Raw genomic sequence first — 25,339 nt, 5'->3', positions numbered from 1 at the left:
TGAGAAATAGTCACAAATGTAAACTATAAAGTTACAATACAGAGAAATAATCGCAAATGTGAAATATATCGTTGCAATAGTTAGAAATAGTCTCACATGCAAGAAATACAATTTATGAAAATAGTAATAGCAAAAAATTGTGAAAAAGTTGCAGTGTGAGATGTGAAGTTACAATTGTGAGAAATGTCACTCTGTATAAAGTTTTCATTTTGGGAAATTGTCATAAATGTGAGATATAAATTTGCCATTGTTAGAAATAGTCGGAAATAGGAGATATAAAGCTACAATTGTTAGTAATAATCGCAAATAGGAGATATATAAAATTTAATTTGTGAGAAATAGTCCCAAATGTGAAATATGCTTCAATTGTTAGAAATAGTTGCAAGTGTGAGATATGAAGTTACAAAAATAAGATGTAGTCGCAAATGTGAGATAGAAAGTTACAATATAGTGAGAAATAGTTGCAAATGTAAAATATATCATTGCAGTAGTAAAAAATAGTTGCAAATGTGAGATAAGAAGTTAAAATAGCGACAAAAACTCACAAATATGAAATATACTGTATTGCGTAAAAAAAAAAAATGCTGGCTTCCACACAATTCCTTCATATTGTCCCAATTAAGGTTAACTTAAGTTAACCCTTAAAGACCTACAGTAGAGGTATTTTGAGGGCACCTGATGGGCCTATAGTATTTGTTTTTTTTAAACAGTTTTATTTTTATTTTAGCAGTCAGCCTCATGTGTCATATATTATTTTAAACAAGAGAACCTGAAGCTTCAATCTGTATCATTTAAAGGTCCAGTCTAAAATATTTTTTGGTCCAAAAACATATGAACAGACAGAAAATAATCCAGAATTTTAAGAAAAACGTTTTTTTTTTAAAGTGGCATTATCTATTTATTACAAACAAAACCTCATGAAGTTTTTTTTTCTTTAGAAATACATGCTTTGATGTTTTATACTTCCAAAATAAATTTTGTCTACATCCACCTTTCCCTGAGCAAGTTATAGCAATTTAATCCAATGTTATTCTAAGGCGTCTTTCAGTGGGGAAAAAACTAGTGCATTTATTTACTGACAATGTATTTGCCCAAAAGTTCTGGGAATGAACTAAACAGAAAAATTGTTACAAAATAACAGAACACTGAAGTAAGTTTGACGTTTTCCAAATAATATATTTTCAGTTACTATAAACAACACCACTTACAATGAACAAATAAAAAATAAGAAAATAAGAAATAATGCACAAAGTCCAAATAAAAATGGTGCAAATCCTCAGTAATTTTTAATTATTTACTATACTACAAATAGTTACATAACTAAACTAACCATCCTTAGGTTTTATGTGCCAGCATATGGTGTTGACCCTGCTGCTTCTCAACTTTTGCGTTGCATACAAACAGCCGCACCGCCATTTGCGTGCTTTGAAAACAGCAAGCCCAGCACTTCGTTTCGGGTTGTTAAAATTGCTAATTGGTGGTCCACAAACCGAAACCTATGCTTATTAGTTGAGAGAGAGCGAGTTTGTACCAATCTGGACATGGGGGAGGAACAATGCATCATGTCTGGTTTGTCCGGAGACACAAGCCACGAGCGTTCCTTTGTCAAATCAGTGTTGTCAAAATGTAACCACACTGATTCCGGAGCTTCTGGGGGTCTTTGAATGTATTGTAATGGAAAGCCGAGATTCTCTTCTTTATGCCAATCTTTGAATTGTAAGGATCCGATCAGCGGATCAAAAGTTATTAAACATTTAAGAACAATACTTATTTTTAGCCGAGGGCAGCTGTTTCGGTCTTTAAGGGTTAAGTTAATTAAAGTGAATTTTGAACATAAACCAGGGCAAGGCAGGTTAGAACCTCGGCTCAGTTGGCGTTTCTGTGTGGAGTTTGCATGTTCTCCCTGCCTTCGCGTGGGTTTCCTCCGGGTGTTTCCCCCACAGTCCAAAGACATGCGGTACAGGTGAATTGGGTAGGCTAAATTGTCAGTAGTGTATGAGTGTGTGTGTGAATGTGTGTGTAGATGTTTCCCAGAGATGGGTTGCGGCTGGAAGGGCATCCGCTGTGTAAAAACTTGCTGGATAAGTTGGCGGTTTATTCCGCTGTGGCGACCACGGATTAATAAAGGGACTAAGCCGACAAAAAAAATGAATGAATGAATGAATGAATGAACCAATTAAGTTATCTTTAAAACAAAACTTATGAAATGTGTTGTTTCTACTCATTTTAAATAAATAGTTTAAACAAGCAGCAAAAGTTATTTACATTGCAATTTAAGAAACAGGCACAAATGTGAGAAACTTCTTGTGAAACTATATTATTAGGTTTCATACTATTCAGTGCGAAACTTTTCTCTAATTGTATTAGGTTTATTGTTAGGTTTTCAATCTCTTTACCAGATGAGCACAGGGCTGATTACGTCCACAAAGAGCATTATCCTTCGCCCCCCAAAATGCCAAGCCCCATTATGCAGGCAAATGCAGTGGCCTCTTGTCCTAAAGTGATAAATGTTCAAATCAGTGGCAGCTAATGTACTGTGCTGGGGACTTTTTCTCTTAGTACCATCCTAATTGACTGAGGGCCAAGTGATGCAAAGAAAGTCCATATGCCTATTCCCCCCCAAAACACCCTCCATCCTCCAACCTTCCCTTGATAATTAGGAGGCGTAGCTGTGAAGAACAAGCATGAGGTCTGCATTTTCTCTTACCTCAGTTGGCATATCTTCAGGGTGACTGTTTCAGACTTTCATTGCTGATTTACTGGGTGTTTTGTAATTCGGTCTTGAAATTTAAAGGCTGGCTCTGCTGCTTTGATTAAGAATTTATTGCTGGGAAATGGTGCAGGTATAGTTCAGGACAACCGGAACACGTTTGAACACAGATTATGAGAGTTTTCTGAATCTGGAGACAAGATTTCGGTTAAATAAAAGAAACAGAAGAATCTCATCTGCTGTTGGAATGCGTACTCTCCTTGACCTTTTAAACTCCTGCAGTCTAAGAGCAAAAAAATTTATTTTTTAGTCTCTCTCTAATGTTACTCGTTATACACATAAATTTTATAACTCTTACTCATATTAAAAAAGTGTAATACATTCATGTATTAAGTTGATAAATGATTACTGTTTTTAGTGGTCTGTTGTCAAAACATTAATAATAATTTTTGAAAAGGTTTTTAAAATTGCAAAAAAAATTATAACCAAATTTATTTTATGTTGTTATACACATAATATATTTATTTGTATTTATACAACACTAATGTCTGGTCCTCGAATCTGATTGGTTGATAGCCGTGAGATATTAAAGTAATATCAGCACTCATACAGCCTCTTCACCCTAGTGTATTTCTCCGCCCACATAAGTGGAAAGCAGAGGACTACAGTTTGACAAATATTGCAGCTGTTGGACAACATGATGTACTTTAAGGCTTTTTTTAGACAAGAATGCAGTTGTTTAGATTGCAACTATGCAATAAGGATAGTGCCTATTTTCAATATTCATAATTTTGGAGATTTAGCGAGTTGTGGCCATCAGCCTGCCATACTAAGCAGAGCAAAGATAGTTAATGTTCCGCATCAAGATGGCGACAGGACCGCATAATAAGTCCTTAGTGGAGAATACAGTTGGGTGATGTCGACCAATTTGACATCGTACGATTTCTAATGTGAAAAATCGCGATGGACGATGGCATCGTTATAGGCGGAGGTGAATTAATTATTTATGAATAATGAAATAATTCATAATGAATTAATTTTTTGTAGCCTACAATTTCAACTACCTGACCCGCATGGTCTTTGTTATACCCATAAACAAATCATAAATAAATAAAGATAAGTTAAACACAAATGACCACTTGTCAATCACTTTATCAGAAGGACTCTGGCATGAATAGGCAGAGTAATCTGTGTCGTTATAATGGCGTCGACAAACTTGGTCTGTAAAAAAGGTGCAAGACCAACAGCAACCAACCAACATTCTCTGAGGTTTTCACTAAAATTACTAAGTACAAGTGTGAAAGCGAAAGATTGAACCAGTGTTCTGATGCTGTGACACGTTACCTGATAGATTCAAAAGACTGAAGAGTCGTTAGATAGAGGCAAGATCTTGTTTAACAACTATATGAGACGTGATCCAGCGGTACATCCTTGATAAACTGTCCAAGCTCTCTGGAGCTCAGACGAGCCCATGAAAGTGTGTGTGTGTGTGTGTATATGTTCTAACGGCCATCGGTGATCGACGATGGCATCGTCTATCGGCCCAAACCTAGTAGAGAAAAACAGAATTTTTTAAGTGTACTTCGCAAACTACAACTGAACAAATCATTACAGATCAGGTAAGTGACTTTCTAAGTCGATATCTCTCTTATGTATTTTGTGGTGCCATTTATACCATAGCAATCTTGCAACAAAAATACTAGGAAATCTCTGTAGACTGATGGCGTTTCATGCCATTCAGCCTCATAATCTTAAAATGTGAGCAAAATCACCTGTTTTGTCATCACTTTAGACATTACGCTAGAGAATCATTTAAATACTAGCTCTAAAGTGACGTTGGTGAAGTAGCAATGGTTTTTGCTGTTCTGACGTCAGCTGCAGATGTAAGTGAAATAGTTCCTCATACAAAAGGATTTAATTTTCTTTTTTATATACAGGATTGTTCGGTCAAACTGTTGTATAAACATAATATCACACTCAAAGCAGTACGATATGGCTGCCTGTATATCGTCACTGCCTGGTAGGACACTAGGGCACTCAGCTTGTGGCCTTGTGCCAACGCACAACTCTCACTAGTGCTGATATATAGCCATATTGCACTGCTACTCGTGTGATATTTCTCATATATATATATATTCTGTGTTTTTCTGACAATATGATTGCAGCTGGAAGAAGCAAGTGCATGATATTACATAATGTAATAAAAACAATCCAAAGAGACTCAATGATAAACGTGTGATAACAGGTCTCCAGGAACAAACAAGATATGAAAAAACCTAATAACTGGCAATTCACTGACATGGAGAAGTTAAATACACAAGAGATAATGATTAGCTAAATGCAAACCGGTGATGAAAATAAAGGTCCATGGAAACAGATGAGTGGCGGGAGACAGAACAAAAAAAAAATTAGTTCAAAACTAAGAACGCAACAGAGACTGAATGTGACAGTTGTCGTATAATAAAAAACTATAGTAAAGTGTTTATTATGCAATATATATTACAGTATTTAAAACACTTTGTTAATGAATGCTACAGAATATTGTAGTTTAAACTATAGTGAACTGATAATTAACACGATAGTACTCTCTATTTTTTACTACATTAAACTGTGATGGATTGTAAACTAATAGCCTATAGGTGTGGAGAACTAATAACTTGGGTAACATGTATATATCACTATAGTTTTTGTGTTTGTACATTACTTTAGTATGATTCAAAAATACTGTAGTATTTACTACAAATTACTGTACTATTTTTTTCATGTGGGTATTTAATTTAATATAAACCATACTGCAATTAATCTTAAAAAATATTCATTTTACAGATTTTATTATTTTTTTTTTATTTACTTTTTTATATATTATAAAGCAAAAAGTCAGAAGTCAGAATTATTATCCCCACAGAATTATTAGCACCCTGTTTATTTTTTTGACCAATTTCTGTTTAACGGACAGAAGATATTTACACATTTCTAAACATAATTTATACATTTTTTTTTAATTCATTTAGAATAACTGATTTCTATTATCTTTTATATTTGACTAGATATTTTTCAAGACACTTCTATACAGCTAAAGTGACATTTAAAGGCTTAACTAGGTAAATTAGGTTAACTAGGCAGGTTAGGATAATCAGGCAAAATATTGTATAATGATGGTTCATTCTGTAGACTATCGGAAACAAATTTAGCTTTAAGGGGCTAATAATTTTGACCTTAAAACTTTTTTTTTTTAATTAAAACTGCTTTTATTGTAAAAAAATAAATAAATAAAACAAATAAGACTTACTCTAGAAGAAAAAGACATACTGTGAACTTTTCCTTGCTCGTTAAACATCATTTACGAAATATTTAAAAAAAGAAAAGATTTCATAACCATTGCTTAAAAATGAAAGGTAACTGCCTCGTGATTCAAGGTTTTTGTACAAAAGTATCCATGCATTGTTTTTATTGTCTGAACACATCATTTTGTGAGAACATTATATTCATAGATTGTTATTGTGAATCATCGGCTTCTGAAAATAGCTTTCAGGAAAAGCTTAGAACAATTTGTGTCTTTGATTATGAAAGTTGCAAACAATCTCAGACTTGTGTCCCCCCTCAAAAAAACAACAACAAAAAAAACAGAAACATAATTTCCCCTTCCAAGCACATAAGAAGGCCTTGTAAAAGTGCAGCGCAGTCATGCAACCATGCATGGGATAAATGCACAGTGACAGATCAGGTCAATGTCTGCTCTTTCTCATCCAAATCATCATTTCAGACTGTCGACAACATGCGCCGAGGTCAAAGCATGACAAAACGAATGTGCTCTGACAATGATAAATTCATCTATTGTAGAAAGAGTCATTATTTTACACTGCGCCTGATGAACGTGCTGCCAACTTTCTTTTGATTTATCATGAATGAATGGAGCCTTTTATAAATTGTTTTTTAAAAAATGCATTTCTAATCAGAGTCGCTTTTGGAAAAGTCATTTGGGTACACAGCCTGTGCTCATGTAAAATGTCATTAAAAAATTAATTTAATGACAAATTAATGCGGTTTTGATATTATATGCAGCTTTAAACTAAAAGACAAACAAGCAGACTAAAAAGAATTTAAAGTCAATAAACATATATATATATATATATATATATATATATATATATATATATATATATATATATATATATAAAAACTTAGTCCTCATTTACTCACCCTCAAAATGCTCCAGAAATGTATGACCTGCTTTCTTCTATAGTACAAAAAAATTCTGAAAAAGAGAGAGAGAGAGAGAGAGAGAGAGAGAGAGAGAGAGAGAGAGGGAGAAAGAGAGAGAAAATGTATCATACAAGTGATTGTATGATTTATTTATTATGTTTCAAGTAATAAAATAGCTTTATATGGGAAATACAGTGAAGTTTAACTTATTCATGGCAGTCTTTTCCTCCAGTGTGAGTTAACAGCTGCAACTGGATCTTCGATGAGTTTATAAATGAATCATAAGTGCATAAATCTTTCAGAGTTTTAGGAACTGAATCACTGATTCATTTAAAAGCTTTAACCGACAAGCTTTTATTCACTTCAAAAGAACAAAATAATAATAACAATAATAATAAACATAAAAATGTATTGGTATTTACAACAATGAAATCCGAATTGTTAGATTGTGAACGCAAACTTGTAATTGGGCGAAAAAAAGTCAGAATTGTAAGATATAATTGTGTGCTTTTTGTGTGTATTTTATTTTTTGAGATTCTGATTATTCATTCTAAATGTGAGAAAAGCATGATTTAAACTAAGAATTCTTACTTGATTCAGTTAAATCACCACTGAAGTGATTCATATATAATGATTTATAAAATACATCATTATAGTCACAATGCCACAGCCATATCACCCTGCAGCCCAAGACCGGTTATTCATTGAAAGCTTAGCAGGGCTGAGCCTGGTCAGTACCTGGATGGGAGACCACATGGGAAAACTAGGTTGCTGCTAGAAGTGGTGTTAGTGAGGCCAGCAGGGGGCGCTCAACCTGCATTCTGTGTGAGTCCTATGCCTCAGTAAAGTGAAGGGGATACATCATCTTTCAGATCAGACATCAAACCCGAGGTCTTGACTCTCTGTGGTCATTAAAAACTCCATTGCACTTATCATAAAGAGTAGGTGTCCATAGACCCGTACCTATCATGTCCTCCAATCATTCCCATCCACTGAATTGGCTGTATCAATGTCTCTCCCCTCCAACAATAGCCGATGTGTGCAATAGCGCATTGGTGCCATTGTCCTGTGACAGCCGCACACCATCCAAGTGGATGCTGCACACTGGTGATGGTGTGGAGACCCCCCACCCCCTCATTATTAGTGAAGAGCTTTGGGTTTATGGCCATACACAATACATGCGCTATATAAATACACATTACATTACATTTCTATATGTCTTCTGAGGTCACCTTTAATGAAAACCCTTAAATTTGATTCATTAATCTACTTTATGATCACTACAGTAGGGAGTGCTGTTGCCTCACAGCAAGAAGGTCGCCGGTTCGAGCCTCGGCTGGGTCAGTTGGCGTTTCTGTGTGGAGTTTGCATGTTCTTCCTGTGCTCGCGTGGGTTTCCTTAGGGTGTTCCGGTTTCCCCCACAGTCCAAAGACATGCGGTAATTGGGTAGGCTAAATTGTCCGTAGTGTATGAGTGTGTATGGATGTTTCACAGAGATGGGTTTTAGCTAGAAGGGCATCCACTGCATAAAACATGTGCTGGATAAGTTGGCGTTTTATTCCGCTGTGACTACCCCAGATTAATAAAGAGACTAAGCTGAAAAGAAAATGAATGACTGAATGATCCCAAGATATAAAGTCAGTATTAAGTGATTCTCAGAAACGCAAAAAAAAAAAAAAAAAAAAAGAAAGATTTGTGTGGTTTAAAGTCAAAATTGTAGAAAATAATGTAATTCGTTGTAGATCTCACAATTCTAACCTTTTCTGCAATTCCTAGTTTATTTCTCACAATTCAGACTTTTTTTACCTCTGAAATGCAAGAGAAAAAGTACACGCGCATAATTATGATTATCAGAATTGCTAGATATAAATTTGGAATTCTGTATTTTTCTTTCCATTCCAAGCTTGAATTTTACAATTGTGTTTACATTTCATAATTCTGAGTTTTATCTCTAAATTGCAAGAAAAAAAGTCCTAAAAGAATTTTGTGCTTATACCCTGCAATTACCCTGTGACTTTATACCTCACAAATCAGTCATTTTGTCTTGCAATTCTGAGAATCAAGCAGTTCTGAGTGTACATCTTGCAATTTTGACTGTGGGATGCACGGTAGCACAGTGGGTAGCACGTTCCCCTCACAGCAAGAAGGTCGCTAGTTCAAGTCTCGGCTGGGTCAGTGTGGAGTTTGCATGTTCTCCCCGTGTTCCTGTGGGTTTCATCCGGATGCTCCGGTTTCCCCCATATATCCAAAGACATGCGGTACAGGTGAATTGGGTAAGCTAATCTGTCCAAAGTGTACAGTATGAGTGTGAATGAGTGTGTATAGGTGTTTCCCAGTGATGGGTTGCAGCTGGAAGGGCATCCACTGCGTAAAACATATGCTGGATAAGTTGGCAGTTCATTCCGCTGTGGCGACCCCAGATTAATAAAGGGAGTAAGCTGAAATTGAATGAATGTTTCTTCAGATGAATCAGATTTTAATAAGACAACAAGCTTAAATGAATCAAAACAGAGTATTTTTCTCGATCAGAAGTATCATATGAACTCAGAAGACTTGAAATATTTTGCAATATTCATGAATCACTTTGGTAGTGATTCAACTGAAAAAACAATGAACCAATTTTAGCAGAATAATGAGACTCTTGTCTTTTAAAAGCTTTTTTACAGCTAAAATTGTATGGAAAGATCTTTAAACTGAAGAATTTTCCAACATTAATACAGCTATTTTCATATTTAATACACTGAAGCTGCTTTTGAATTGATATAAATAAAATGCTATAAAAATAAATGTCACGATTCATTTACTTTCATTACATGGAAAAAGAGTGTCCAGAATATTCCACGGAAGAAAAAGTGTCAAGCGGCTCTGAAACGACATGAGAGCTAACTTTTTCATTTAATACGAAACAACAAAAGGGTGCGAGGAAACTACCGTAACAAGCCAATAAAAAGTCAAGCACCGCATTTCCTCGCCAAAGTTATTTTTTGTTATTTGCGAGGGCGCTTTTTTATGGCGCTACTAAAACATCTCTAAAAAGCTGCAAGCAATTTGAAGCGCCCATAAATCCAGTTTAATTGTTTTAAAATGGCCTGTAAATTCGAGCATGTTTTGTTGATTTCTGATGTACAGAGCCACTCGAGCCCCGATGATGTCATGGTGAACAGCGTCGGGTTTCGCCTTCCTGTTTTAATTGGAGCTTAATGTACTCATGCTATCAGTGAGGAAACCGCTTCAGACAATCCCTTTTGATGCACCATGTGTCAGAATAATGAGCTCTGGATGTAATTTAAGCCTCATATTAGTGCTTTTAAAAGCTAGGATTAATGTTGGCCTCATGAAAATGGATTTTAAGCATAAGAAATAGTCATTTGTTTTAGGAATGCTTACAGTACGTGTATTGATTCACTAAAAAGAATTGGCTCATAAGAGTCATTTGCGTCAAGAATTGAAATGCAAATGTGCATTTGATTCACTTAAAAGAACCAGCTCAGAGTTATTTGTTTTTGAATCAGACTCCTCTCATGAGTCATTTAAGAATCAGCTCACACTGGTTGTATTTGAATCACTATAAAGTGATTCAAAATGACTTATAAAAATAGTTTGTTTCAGGAATCAAACATGTATTTGTGTGTGTGTGTGTGTGTGTGTGTGTGTGTGTGTGTGTGTGTGTGTGTGTGTGTGTGTGCGTGTGTGTGTGTGTGTATAAAATTCACTTCATTATAGCAGTCATTTGTTTGTGAATCAGACTATACTGAATGTTTGATTCACTAAAAATGAATAGCTTCATAGGAGTCATGTGTTTGTGAATCAGACTATACTGAATGTTCGATTCACTAAAAATGAATAGCTTCATAGGAGTCATGTGTTTGTGAATCAGACTATACTAGGTATTTGATTCACTTAAAATGAATAGCTTCATTACAGGAGTCATTTGTTTGTGAATCAGACTATACTGGGTGTTCCATTCATTAAAAATGACGAGCTTCATAGCAGTCTTTTGTTTGTGAATCAGACTATAGTGGTTGTTAGATTCACTAAAATGAATAGCTCCATAGGAGTCATTTGTTTGTGAATCAGACTATACTGAGTGTTTGATTAACAAAAAAATGAATAGCTTCATAGGAGTCATTTGTTTGTGAATGAAAGTACAGTAATTTCCTGTATGTATTTAGTTCACTACAAAGAACTGATTCACAATAATCTTTTTTATTATTATTAGAATCATGCCTGCATGCATTTGATTCAGTAAAAAGAACCAGCTCACTGGATTTATTTGTTTGTGAATCAGACTAGACTTGTTGCATTTTGTTTAGTCATTTAACAATCAGATCCCACTGGTTGTATTTGAATCAGTATAAAGAACTGACTCATAAATGCCATTTTGACATTTGTATATTATATATCACATCATAGGATATTTGTTTGTAAATCAGACTATACTGTGTTTGATTCACCAAAAATGAATAGCTTTGTGTGAATTAGAGTACAGTAGTCTCTGCATCTATTTGATTTACTACAAAGAACCGATTCAAAAAAAGGTTTTTTTTTTCAGGAATCTACATGCCTGCATGTTTTTGATAGCCTAATCATAGGAGTCATTTGTTTGTGAATCAGAATAGTTGCCTGGAGGTATTTGATCAGTTAAAAAGAACAAGGTCATTAGAGTCGTTTGTTTGTGAATGAGAGCACCGTAGGTTCTTGTATCTATTTGAACGAACCACAATTTTCATTTATTTATCTTTTTTCAGAAAGCTACATGCCTGCAACCTGTGGCTTTTTCGTGCCCCTTAAGTTTTCCTAAAGGATTAGTTTACTCAAAAGTTACTCAATTCTTTTGGTCATTTAATACTAACACTCCCATCATTCCAGTCTTCAGAACATACATTTAGATATTTTATAATATGAAAAAGCAATTAAATTATGAAAATTGTGAAATGAAAGCAATAGTCCAGAGATCTGGGAGAAAACCCAGTGGACTAGTGGATGACATGAAGGCGAGCAGCCTAATTCATTACATGTTTTGGTTATCTAATTCTTTAAATACAACTCTCTTGAGCTACAAAGGAAAAAGCTCAAAAGAAATTTCCAGTTAAATTAATTTTAGCAGTGACGCAACTGCCTGTTATTTTTACATTATTTTTACATTAGTTTTTCAGGGATTAAAATTAGAGTAGCCTAATAACATGTTTAGTTGGACATCGCACATTCCCATAGTAGGCTACACTATAATCAATATTATAATTTATTATATTCATTATTAATAATATTATTACAATTAATCCATAAAATTGACAGAGAACAGAGAACGATTTTGAATGTTTGCTTTAATTTTAACATCACTAAAGTGCACTTTTACAGCCTTTAAAGATCATGGTCCTGCAAAGTCACACTGTTATAAATGAAATAGGTAGGCTATATAATGCGTGAGTAAGTTAATTTGCTGCAGATCAACCTCTAACGTGCACTGTAAAAAATTTGACCTTAAATTCACAGTAAATTACTGGCTAATAATTGCATTACTTTCACAGTAAATTACTGTATGTAAATTCACAGTAAATTATTGTGAGGTAGTTCACAGTAATTTACTGTGGTTTTGTCACATTAAATTATTGTGAAATTACAACCATATATTGTAAATTTACAGTAGATAATAAAGTCCGTTACTGTAATTTCACAGTATTATCTTGTAGAATTAACTTTATTTTACTGTGAATTTGCAAAACGATTACTGTGATTTAGCAGTAGGTTGCAGTTTAAATACCTGATTTAACTGCAAAGTTACAGTTATATCCCGGATTACTGTAATTTAATAGTTTGGTGATGTAAAATTTCAAAGCAATTTTAGGTCACACAAAAATGAAAATTCTATCTTGATTTACTCACCCTCAGGTTGTTCCAGCTCTGTTAAAAATGATTTTTTTTTGTTAAACACAGGAATAAAAATATGAAATATTCCTCTGTGTCCAAACAACCTGAGGATGCGTAAATGACGACAGAATCTTCATTTTTGGGTGATCTGAAAAGACTCTAAAATCAAAATAAAAACAAACACACATACATTTTACAGATTTATTTAACAGCTTAATGACATCTGTGTAAACATTTCAGAAAACTTTCAAAAGGTGAAGGTGAAGCCTCAAAAAATACTATAACATAAGAACAAAAAAATCTGACATCATATGTAGCATACATATAAAAAGCAGTGCTTCAGAGTGCGCTCTCTCTCTCTCTCATTATATATATATATATATATATATATATATATATATATATATATATATATATACATATACATATATATACATATATATATATACATATACATATATATACATATATATATACATATACATATATATACATATATATATACATATATATACATATATATATATACATATATATACATATATATATATACATATATATACATATATATATACATATATATACATATATATATACATATATATACATATATATATATATATATACACACACACACATGAGAGAGAGAGACAAAACTTCTTGCTAAATTAGGCAGTCGTCTATTCAAGGTCAATCATTTTCCTGATAATTTTACACACTTGCTGGTTGATGTGTCTTCTCTGCTTCTTTGACTTCGTCTGTCTTCCATCTCCAAACTGGTGCCCAAAAAGCACCTATAAGCAAAAGGGCAGACAAACAGTTAGCTTCATACAACACTACTGGGACACTACTGCTGCACTAGAGAGCAAAATTACTGTTAGCTCAGTTTGAACATGCTGACAATACTGTAGCTCAGTCAAACTGCAATCATTTAAACAAAAACATCTGAAAAACATTTCCATCACAAACACACAATCAAGAACAGTCCAACAACAAATAGTGGTTTTAATGACCTAGGCAGAGCATTTTAAAACAGTTGATTTGATTTACACCTTCTGTTTACAGACTATAATCTAATGCTGGGTTCACACTTACTGCAAAGTTAACACATGCATCACAGTACTTGCTCTTGAATACTAGCAGGATGTTTCTTACATCAAGCTAATTTTTCATGATTTAAATATTAGGAAAATTTTGCAAAAAAAACTTGATTGAAGTGATACAGCACTTGTGTTGTATTAATTTCAATCAAGTTTTTTGCAAATATTCCAAATATTTTTCAACGTTTTTTGAGTTTCACTTAATTTGTGCTGCCCAGTAAAAATTTCCCACTATTTATGCATTTGCAATGACTTGCATGTAATCCACTCACCTGAATATGTAACTTCACATATGGTAAAAGAGCCCCATCCTTTTAAAGACAGCTTCCCCTCTGGTCTCCAGCACAGACAAACAAATTGTGTCTGCAACACGGCCCTTTATAACAAGGGGACAAGGGGAGTCATGACTTGTGCTCCTATACATTCCTTGTTTAACCCCCCCAAAACAAGCCCTCAGTTACAATATTTATTGTTGACATTACCTTAAATTCCAGAGTGCAAAAGGCATCTTCAGCATAATTCAGTTTCAGACCAGATCCAAACTCAGTTGTGAAATCCAGGTGAGGTCCCATGACCACTCGACCCTCCGAGTCCAAGGAATAAGACTAAAAGGGGGAAAGAAGGACTAAATTAGAGGTGTTTGTGAATAATTAAATTTTTTTGTAGAAACAAAGTTGACATTCCATGCTCTGCCTATTAAAAACCAAGCAAACAAACACACATGCCCAGTAAAATTGCTAATAAAAATAAAAACTATAGTTTAAAAAAATCTTTGTCTAATATTTACTACTACTGGAGGTACTGGTGGAACTTCTGGAAGAAGAAAAAGAGTTTGTACAAGAAACTGCTCACAACAAATCTGTGAAAAACCTGACATTTAAAAATCTAATAAAAACGAGGAAGGCATCAACATTACCTTTAATAATCAAGCGAGGGGTGATTGGTAGCATCAGTGTTTCAACATCAATGGCTGTGGCTGCAAAAAAATATGAATATAATAAGAGTAGAATAAGACTCAACCTAACACACGCACACACATACTCATATATATATATATATATATATATATATATATATATATATATATATATATATATATATATATATACATACATATATATATATATATATATATATATATATATATACATACATATATATATATATATATATATATATATATATATATATATATAGGTTTAGATTGTGATAATGAATTTAGGTTATATTTGTGTGCTCAGAATTTACACTCACCTCACACTTCAGCTATTATCAGGTACACCTGAACACCAAAAAATAAAATCTACAGTTAGTGACAATATACAATTAGTTCTCATTAGTAAATGTTAGCACTGCATTAACACCAGTGAGAAATATACAATATGTACTGTGTTAGTGTTAGTTTAAAAGAATACAACTGAATTGTATTATAAGCCTCATTTAATAAAACAGTTAAGACTTGTTTCATAATGAGTTTAGTTTATTTAACTAACTTAACAATAACGTTACAGTGAACAAAATTAACGTACATGATGGTGACTAAACGTAACGTTAACTTAAGTGAAGGTCAGAGCTTACCTTAACTTTAGTAATTTCACCTTTACTTCATTGTACTAAAACAGAAAATGCAGTTAACAAGAAGTTAATTAAAGAAAATTCCCTTTCTTTTTTCAGGAACTACCGTTAACGTTATGCTAATACCTCAGAAAACACTACAAGCACCATCCCAGATAGCAAAATATACTCGGGCCAGTTCCGGCTAGATTGTCGCCTGCCGGAGACTAACCCCTCGGCCCAACTTCGGCTGCCGGACTCGGGCCGGATGCCTGTGGACTCACTGCCCGATTCCGGCCCGAATCAAGCGGGCCAGATGCGGCGGCCGTAAGCGAGCCGACGCTGCGCATCCGCGCCGGAATCGGCGCGAGGGTAATGTGCGCTGCGGCCCGGAGCTGGCGCGACTCCGTATTTATACACCTTATAAAACCTTTTGGTATTACATTGGTACTTGATATATGGTATTACAACCATTTGAATTTATATAACAGCAAACACAGGCTATAATGTAAACACAAAGTGTAAGCACTGCGTTTAACCTTTGAATAAAGTGCAAACTGCATACATATTCTGTAACGAAAATAATCAAGACAAATGACAAAATAAATAAATGTTAAACGTTTATTGATTGCATGAAAAAAATAGTACTAAAATTTTATAAATAATTTTGTAGTGCACAAGAATATCAATATAAAAACAACAATAAAACAACACAATAAAGACACACAGAAAGATTTAAACAAAAAAATCTAAAAATTACACACAAACACAGATGTTTTTTAAAACAACCCTGTTTTCCCAATAGACTTGAATTAAAAATTTGTAAAAAACAGCTAAATTTTATATAAACCTAAATATAGAAACCAATTTAAGATATAGCAAGAAACATCTTAAAAATACCAATGACAATCCGTAAAATATCCAAGTCAAACTTGTAAAAAGTACTGCAGAATTCTGAAGAAACATCTTGAAACATTTTTTAATAAAACATTAAAATAATAATAAACAAACAAATATATATATATATATATATATATATATATATATATATATATATATATATAAATAATTGCAGAACAAAATCAATTGCACAAACAGCAAGACATGAGTGAGATGATTATACATTTCATATATATACACGTCTTGTGCAATTTTATATTTATAATTTTATTTGTATTACGTTTATTAAAAATGTATCAAGATGTTTCTTTACAATTTGGCGCACACACATACATACATACATACCATACATACACACACACACACACACATATATATATATATATATACATATACATATATATATATAAATGCAAATGAAAGAAACAAATTGTTCAAGTATCAGGGAACATCCTAATACACTTAAAATGTTGTTTAAAAAATAAAACAAAATAGTGATGTAGACATTTGACACATTAGCTTTCTCTTCTTTCTTCCTCCATCCCTGTCAGGGGCAAGTTGTAGCTACCTTGTAATGCATTTTTCCACTTCTTTATCAGTGGTGTGGTATGGACATTTGTCCTCACTCCATCTGTGATTAAAAGATAAACAGATAATTAGTAGTGAACAAGTACTAATGTAAAAAAAAAGAAAAAATTAGGAAAAAAGTAGGCTACCTACGAAGCAAAAAAAAAACAATAAAAAAAAAAAACAAATAAACTTAAAACACTTTGAAATTAGCAAGAGCTTGAACTTACCAGTTTCTTCATTTGTTCAGGCTGCTCCTTTAGTTGATTTTCAAGCTTTTCCAAATCCAATTGGCCAAAGGAAGGTCAAATGTGTTTACATCTGGAATTTCATCACGTCTGTTTTGGTTTTGTGAGAATCAGGCCCAGCTGCTGCTTTATGACGTTGCATGATTTTAAAACTTCAGTCAGTCGTGCTATAAAAGAAAAATAACAGATTAGTATAAATCAACCTGTAGTTTATTCTCATAAAACTTCTGTAAATACAACAGTGGGTTAGACACTGCTGATATTCTCTAGTTGATCTTTACTTTCTAGCTGCATTAAACCTTAACAAATTTAGTGATGTCTTACAAAAACATCACGAGATGCAATAAGTTCTGTCTTGATCTCAAACTGCACTAGAACAAAGACTGTAAATGTTCATAGGTGTACTGCAGGAGTGTCCAAACTTTTTGGGCCGAGGGCCAAAAAACAAACGTTGTCGCGGGCCAAATTTTACATACATCACACAGACATATATATATGTCTGATATGACATGATATATATATACATGATATATATATATGACATGATATATATATACAGTTGAAGTCAGAATTGTTAGCCCACCTAAATTATTAGCCACCGTTTATTTTTTCCCCAATTTCTGTTTAACGGAGAGTTAAACATTTTTTCCACACATTTCTAAACATATTAGTTTTAGTAACTCATTTCTAATAACTGATTTATTTTATCTTTGCCATGATGACAGTAAATAATATTTGACTAGATATTTAAGACACTTCTATACAGCTTAAAGTGACATTTAAAGGCTTAACTAGGTTAATCAAGTTAACTAGTCAAGTTAAGGTAATTAGGCAAGTTATTTTATAACAATGGTTTGTTCTGAAGACTTAAGGGGCTAATAATTTTGACCTTAAAATGGTTCATAAAAAAAATTAAACCGCTTTTTATTCTAGCCGAAATAAAACATAAGTCTTTCTCCAAAAGAAAAAATATTATCAGACATACTGTAAAAATGTTCTTGCTCTGTTAAACATCATTTGGGAAATATTTAAAAAAGAAGAAATAAATTAATGAGGGGCTAATAATTCAGACTTCAACTGTGTGTAGATAGACAGACAGACAGACAGACAGACAGATAGATAGATAGATCATAACAAGAACTGCTGCTTAATTAAATGCATGTAATAGCGACACCCGGTGGTTATTTATTGAATTACGTTCATTTTTGTATAGCGGGCCAGATTCTATTGATATTTATAAAAAGCCTCGGGCCGTAGTTTGGACACGCCTGGTGTACTGGAATGTACAGTATCTGTGCATCTTGATGGTGGTCTTAAGATTTCTGCCATAGTCACTGATGGTGATGTGACTTGTGGTGCTGCATTGATTTCTGAAATCTTCATACCTGCCTTTTATCCAGCCTCTTTGTTCCAAGTAATTTTTCTTCATCACGGTATAGATGTGTCTATACTGTCCCTTAATCAGATACATTTACAAAACAAAACATCACTTTAGTATAGTGCCAGGGCAAAACTCACAGGTTGTAATAGATCAATGACATAATGTTGACAGTATGTGTTTAAAATAATTGCAAACAAACCTGTTCTGTCTTTAGATGTATGACAGGCGATCATCATCCTCATCTGTCTACCAGTCAGAAATCACAGTTGCGTGTGGATGTTTGAGTCGAGCTTCCTCATATGCATCTATAATAAAACATCACATTGTTGTTAACCTCCCGTAAAGAAAAGTTCAAACCCTGAAATACTATCAAAGTTAATTAATGCATATAATACCTATAGTGTAAATAATCAGTACACAGAAGGTTGCACAAGATTTATTCGGAGATTCATGCAGAGTGACAGCCTTATGAATCTGAGACATAGATTTGTAAGATGGTCAAGCACATGCATTATTCTGTACCCATGAAGATTAACCTACCATTGTGAAAAATGTTTGATGATGATAGCCAATAACAATAAACCATTTCAGCTGTTTGTGAAGCAATTAGTAATGTAATGTCTGAAAAGCTCAATCTATGTTGAAAATGTATCAGCAGTTTACAGCTTATGGACTTTTAGCACACAACTATAGCATGCCTATTCACGTTCAAAAGAGTGTGCCATTGACTTCTTTGGTCGTGATGTGCTGCAAAATGATGTCACTAACCTTTGTTAAACAAGAACAATGAGACTTAACCAACAAATATTGTTACCCATTCATTTAAATCAGAATTTATCACTGTCAATAACATAAAAAACAAAAAAAACACATCAAAATCTGCTTTAAGACGTTCAGTTTTACATTAACTGATCATTACAGCTTGAACAAAAGATATAATTGATTCACATAGGCTAACACATATGAATTTAAGTGCATAGTAATATATTTCTCTCGGATAATTTAAAGAGAATAGTAAACAGTCGAGTTTCGATCATTTTTGTGACTAACTGCATAAACAAGATAAACAATAATATTTTATTAATCCAAAACGAATAGTTTTTATTTACACATAATCACAGAATTTATACTGTTGGAGAAGTATACGCCTGTACAATGATTTTTTCAACATCCACGGTACTTTATAATGTTAAATCAGAAAAAAACACGTTTTGCCAAGTTAGTTAATGGATTCGTCTACAGAAACTTTCTTTAACGCAAAGTTAGCATACACACAAATTCGTTTCATGTTTCTTTAAAATAATTAAAATAGTTTTCAGTTACTACACACGTTACAATCTAACATTGTGTAAAAGGAAAAGGAACTTTCAGACGTGTTTGTAACTGTTAGCGTTAGCATACATTAGCTCCAGTTGTGTTTCTTAAAGCAAGTTACATTTCGTATCAAACTGTTTTAAATTACTAAATGCTGTTACAACCAAACACCGTGGAAATGTTTTAAGCTCTAAATTCGCTAATTATACAGAAACACAAGCAGTAAAAAGCTTACCTTTCTGACCGGACTCCACGTGAAATGTTTGAAAAACCAACCCTTTTCTTCTTGTGATCTTCGTGCCATGGTGGTTGACAACCAGCTTTTTGGAGCATTACCGCCACCGTCTGGATTGGAGTTTGGATCAGGAATTTAGTAACGCATGTGTTTATTATGAAACCAACTTCTGCTTTAAAAAAAACAGTCACCACAGGAGCGTGCTATCTCAAAAATAAGCGAATTTTACATAGTTTTTCTCTAGATGACATGTATAATCTATTTATAAATAATATTGTTTTGTTTGCGTCTAAACATTGCGACCATCCACACTAAATATTCTTTTTTTTTTTGCTATCGTACCATTAATATTTTCTCAAATTATCATTAAACGTGGAGCTAACAGATTACTAGATAAAATAAGAAGTTAATCGGTTGCCATCAGCCGAGTCCTTGCCAGAAGCGGCCAGGATATGGTTGACCGGAATCGGGCCAGTGCTTTACAGCCGCATCACAACCGCATGTGCGCGAGCGAGCTGCGGGCCGCACTCGGCCCGGATAACACTCGCCGATGCCGAGTCGGAGCCGGAGGCGCCGAGGGGCAGCCGAGCTCGGGCCGATTACTGCCTGCTATCTGGGATCTGGCGTCGTTAATTTCTTGTTTTAAAAAAGGCGCGCTTAAACCCTGTACGTGCGAGTACAACTGAAGTACTCGGTAAATTCCAGTTAAATGACATGCACTATACAGAAATACACATACAACAATAATTTAACGGACAAAAGTCATATTTTAACACTTACCGAGGATGAATCCGTAGGGTGAAGAGACGAGGCAGGCGTTGTCTGTGGTGAGGGCGCTTGTTTGCGGTCGAGTCGAGTCAGTTCAGTTAAATGAATCGGCTCCTTTAAGTGAACTGTAAAGCGTCGAATTCGGCTCCTTTAAGTGAACAGTAAAGAATCGAATTCGCCTGAAAACGATTCCGTTTTGTATAATATTGTAAGACGCAAACATATAATTCATTAATATTTCATCATATTGCTTGGTTCGTGTACTGCTTGTACACGACTTGCTTGTTGATGACTATGAGCTCATGAACACGTCTGATAAAATATCTGAATCTGATTCAATTTCACACGAGTCCTGAACCGAAGCAGTGCAAAAGTAATATATTGATTGAAATATAAAGTTAATTATTTTCTTCGCCATTCAAAATATTACATATCTATTTTAACAATAAGGATAAAGTTCGTTTGGAGTGTATTGAGAATTATTATTTTTTTCCTCCCAGGATTCATTTTGCACCAAGCTGCATCAAGCTGTAATGGTGGATGAGAAGGCACATAATATTATAAATATTGCTTGTAATATGTAATGAAATAAAGTTTTAACACTTTTTCATGCGAGAATGTAGTTCTTCAAAACTCAAATCTGTGGATTGTTATTAAAGATTGTGTGTAATTTTAAGTGTGTTTTGCCGGTAGCGGAGATCTATGACCTACAGGCGGTAACGGCGCTCATTACTCATGTATCCGCCGAGAGGCGCCTGTCTTCAGGCTAGACATTGGGACAATTGCCCCGTCTTCGATGGCTCTATATGCGTCCGAAAATGAAGTTTTAACTGTTTTTCATGCTAGAATGTAGCTGTTTAAAACTCTAATCTGTGGTTTATTTATATAGATAAAAAAAATTATATATATATATATATATATATATATATATATATATATATATATATATATATATATATATATATATATATATATATATATATATATATATATATATATATATATTTAATTCTAAATTAAAGATTAGTGACCTCCAGGCGATGACAGGTGCCCAATACTCATGAAACCGTCGACATTTACCCTGACATTGAAATAATTGTTGGCTGTTTAACAGTCTTTGGTTTCATTAATTAATTACTTTTTATTCCAGTTTATTGTGTTTTGGCTAAGCACACAGTTATGTTCATTAAATATTATTTCCTATTCTGTATAAAATTAAATAAAGGTGCAGTACAACCAAAAAGATGTTGGTAACCAAATCGTTTTGGGGGCTATAACATTCTGTTATTATCTGTTAAAAGTTCATTTGTATTAATTTCTACGTTGAATTAAAAAAGGTTTGAATTTCTATAACTAACGTGCAAAAGATATAGCCCTTTTCACAGTAATTTGCTGTAATCATGCTACCTGCCGTAATTTCACAATAAAATTATGAGTACAACATATTACTGTGAATTTTTCAGTTAAATACTGTGAAGGGATACTAATGTAATTTACTGTGAAAAATTACAGTAACTTGTTGTGAAAACCTGGAAATTTTTTACAGTGTGCGCTATAGGCTATACTGTTATCTATACTGTTATTTGCTTAAGCTAAATTAAACACCAGAAAATATATAGGCCAATTTTAACACCTAAAATACAGTTAGCGTGCCGATTTTATTTAGACTTGTAAGCTTATGGCCCTAAAACTGAAATTCTAATCTCAAAACAAGTTATTAAAATAAGCTTAATAAATAAATAAAATGATGAGTAGAGGCTTATGGTGGCATTTTTACAAATGCCAACCAGACAATTTCACGGAAAAAAACACGATAGCGTATAGACTAATAAAGCTTTAATTTTACCTTTAACATTATAATAAAAAATTATTTAGCTTATTGATTTGTGTGTTATCCATCTGAATTTCTTTCTTTTTCTTTCCTTTTTTTTGAGGTAGATAGACAGACTCTGTTTTTCTGGCTACACTAGTGCCTTAAAATGTAACTTAGTAACAAGTTTATCTACTTTTTTTAAATGACATTAGATTGTAACATTTACTAACACTGATAAATAATTGGTGGGGGTAAGGTGAAGTATGATGACTCGGTTATGCTGATTTTACTACTTATTTACTGGTTATAAAGTCTAAACATGGGTTAGTCTGCATGTGAGGGCATAGATTGACTTCTTTACCCAAAACTTTAAACATTTATATTATTTGAAATAAAACAGAAGAAATAAGGAGAATAAAATTGAATTTAAAACAACTCATTTGTCACTGAAGCCATGATCCGTCTGCTTTTATGTAAACGGTATCGCTGCATAACCTTTATTATTAAAATCAGTAATAGAGAAACTTTGCATATTATTATTACTATAAAATGTATATTACTGCCTTCAGTCAGTAACTAAAGCAGTAATGCAAAGTAAGAATAAATAAGTGAATAAATAGCCTAAAATGAAAGGAACAAGAGCGACTAAAATCAGTCACTAGGGCTAGTGCCCCCCTATGGGGTTAAAATGCCCTCTCAGTTATGACATCCTGGCGCCGGGCATGATTTCAAAAACCTTTTTTTGTATGTTACACCATATATTGGATTAACACAAAAACTGACTCCTATAAGTCTTTGTTTGAGAATGAATCACTTGTCGCCTGTATGTATTTTACTACCTATTAAGAACCAGCTCGTAGGAGTCATTTGCTTGAAGAATCATAGATGTCTGCTTGTGTAGTGCAATTTCACTTTCCTGCTTTAATTAGAGCTTATACTGATGCTGTCACTGAGAAAAGTGCTTCAGATGTTCTCTTTTAATGCTCCAAGTGTTAAAATAATGAGCTCTGGGTGCAATTTAATGCTTTTAAAAAAAAAGTTATAAATATTGATGCCTCAAAAAAGCATGTTTTAAGCAAGAAAAGAAAAATTTGGAGACCCAAAAGGGGTAATAAAAAGTCCTGAATATGTCAAAAGAGAAGAATGGGATGCAAGCAACCTCTTTCCTCAAACGAATCCACTGTCAGAATACTTCATGAAACAATGCATCTTGAAATAAAGCGGTTATGTGGGAGACCACCTGTAATCTCAAATCCCACTGGCGCTTTAAGTGTATTCTAATCTGCCCGTTTTATGTGCTAAACTTGCCCAATAGCGCCGGCCTTGTCCAAACCACAGTAATTACCTCTGTTATCTGAAAAGAGAGGGCTTAGGCCATTTCCTTCTGCTAAAACAGCCACTTTGTGTGTCACTTTACAAAAAAAAAACCAAAAAAAAAACAGGTTCTGAGCAGACACTGCTTTTAGTATTGTGTTCAGAAAGAATTAATATTCTGAATGAAACTAGACGTGCTGCCCTCGTTCGCTTCGGTTTGTGTTTGTGACTCTGTGCAGCAGAACACAATCAAAGTCCATTAAGGGTGGAACAGCAAATCATATCTCTTGAATTTAAATGTGCTCTCGAGAAGAAGTATGACTCACATTAAACGTTATTAATTCAAGCTAACTCCATAAGCCACCTGCAGATAAAGCTTGAGCTGAAACACTGCACCTTTTCCAGAAACAGTATATCATTACTGATATTACAAATACAGTAAATGGCAATTAACACATTTAAAGAAATTATAAAAAAAAAACTGAAGTGGTATTCTTTAAAATAAAAATCTTTATTTGTTTGTGAATTGTATTACATTGGATTATCTGAATACATTACCCAGCAGGCACAGGATGTCAATAAACGACTCATTGACGTTGCACCCCTACGTCGTGGGTTGCTACATTTTGGGTGGAAATGAAAATTGGGTTGACGCCAGACCGACGTCAATTTGGTCGCTTTCCAAAACAACCTAAAAACAACCAAATATCAATGTATAATGATGTAACAGTTGACGTTGTGTGGACGTTACCAATATTGGATTTTGGTTGCCATAACTTACGGATAAATGTCAGTATTTGACGTCAATATGACGTTGGTTTAAGATGTTGGCTTGACGTTAGATTTTGGTCACTTTCCAACACAACCTAAAATCAACCAAATATTAATGTCTAATAATGTTACAGCTTGACATTGTGTGGATGCTACCACAAACGTCAGGACGTTGCATTTTGGGTGGAAATTAAAATCGTTTTGACGTCAGAATCCAACGTCATACTGACGTCATTTGGGTCACTTTCTAACGCAACCTAAAAACAACTAAATATTAACATCTAATAATGTTACAGCTTGACGTTGTGTGGACATAACCACTATGACATCTATTAGACCTTGGATTTTGGTTGCCATACCTGACCAATAAATGTCAGTATTTGACATCAGTATGACGTTGGTTTGTCAATTTGGTCGCTTTCCAAAACAACCTAAAAACAACCAAATATCAATGTATAATGATGTAACAGTTGACGTTGTGTGGACGTTACCAATATTGGATTTTGGTTGCCATAACTTACGGATAAATGTCAGTATTTGACGTCAATATGACGTTGGTTTAAGATGTTGGCTTGATGTTGGATTTTGGTTAC

The 25,339-nt window shown here is 33.8% G+C and overlaps 2 protein-coding genes across 2 annotated transcripts in view; one reads left to right on the top strand and one right to left on the bottom strand.

Annotated features, from left to right (window-relative positions):
- LOC147830838 (uncharacterized) overlaps positions 1-25,339 on the top strand; it is a 688,366-nt gene that overhangs the window by 171,600 nt on the left and 491,427 nt on the right. The gene's annotated exons all lie outside the window — the stretch shown is intronic.
- LOC147830840 (uncharacterized) overlaps positions 938-25,339 on the bottom strand; it is a 115,524-nt gene continuing 91,122 nt past the window's right edge. The window contains exons 5-6 of the transcript XR_015526354.1: positions 6,911-6,965; positions 938-4,259 (exon numbers count right to left, since the gene is read on the bottom strand). The gene's annotated coding sequence lies outside the window, so the exon portion shown is untranslated. The remainder of the gene's footprint in view (positions 4,260-6,910; positions 6,966-25,339) is intronic.

The sequence above is a fragment of the Danio rerio genome, chromosome 25 (genome assembly GCF_052040795.2).
Source record: "Danio rerio strain M-AB ecotype USA chromosome 25, GRCz13ab, whole genome shotgun sequence".
In the NCBI taxonomy this organism is placed as follows: Eukaryota; Metazoa; Chordata; class Actinopteri; order Cypriniformes; family Danionidae; genus Danio; species Danio rerio.
The sequence above is the reverse complement of the archived record's forward strand: the minus strand, read 5'-3'. Positions and strand labels throughout refer to the sequence as shown.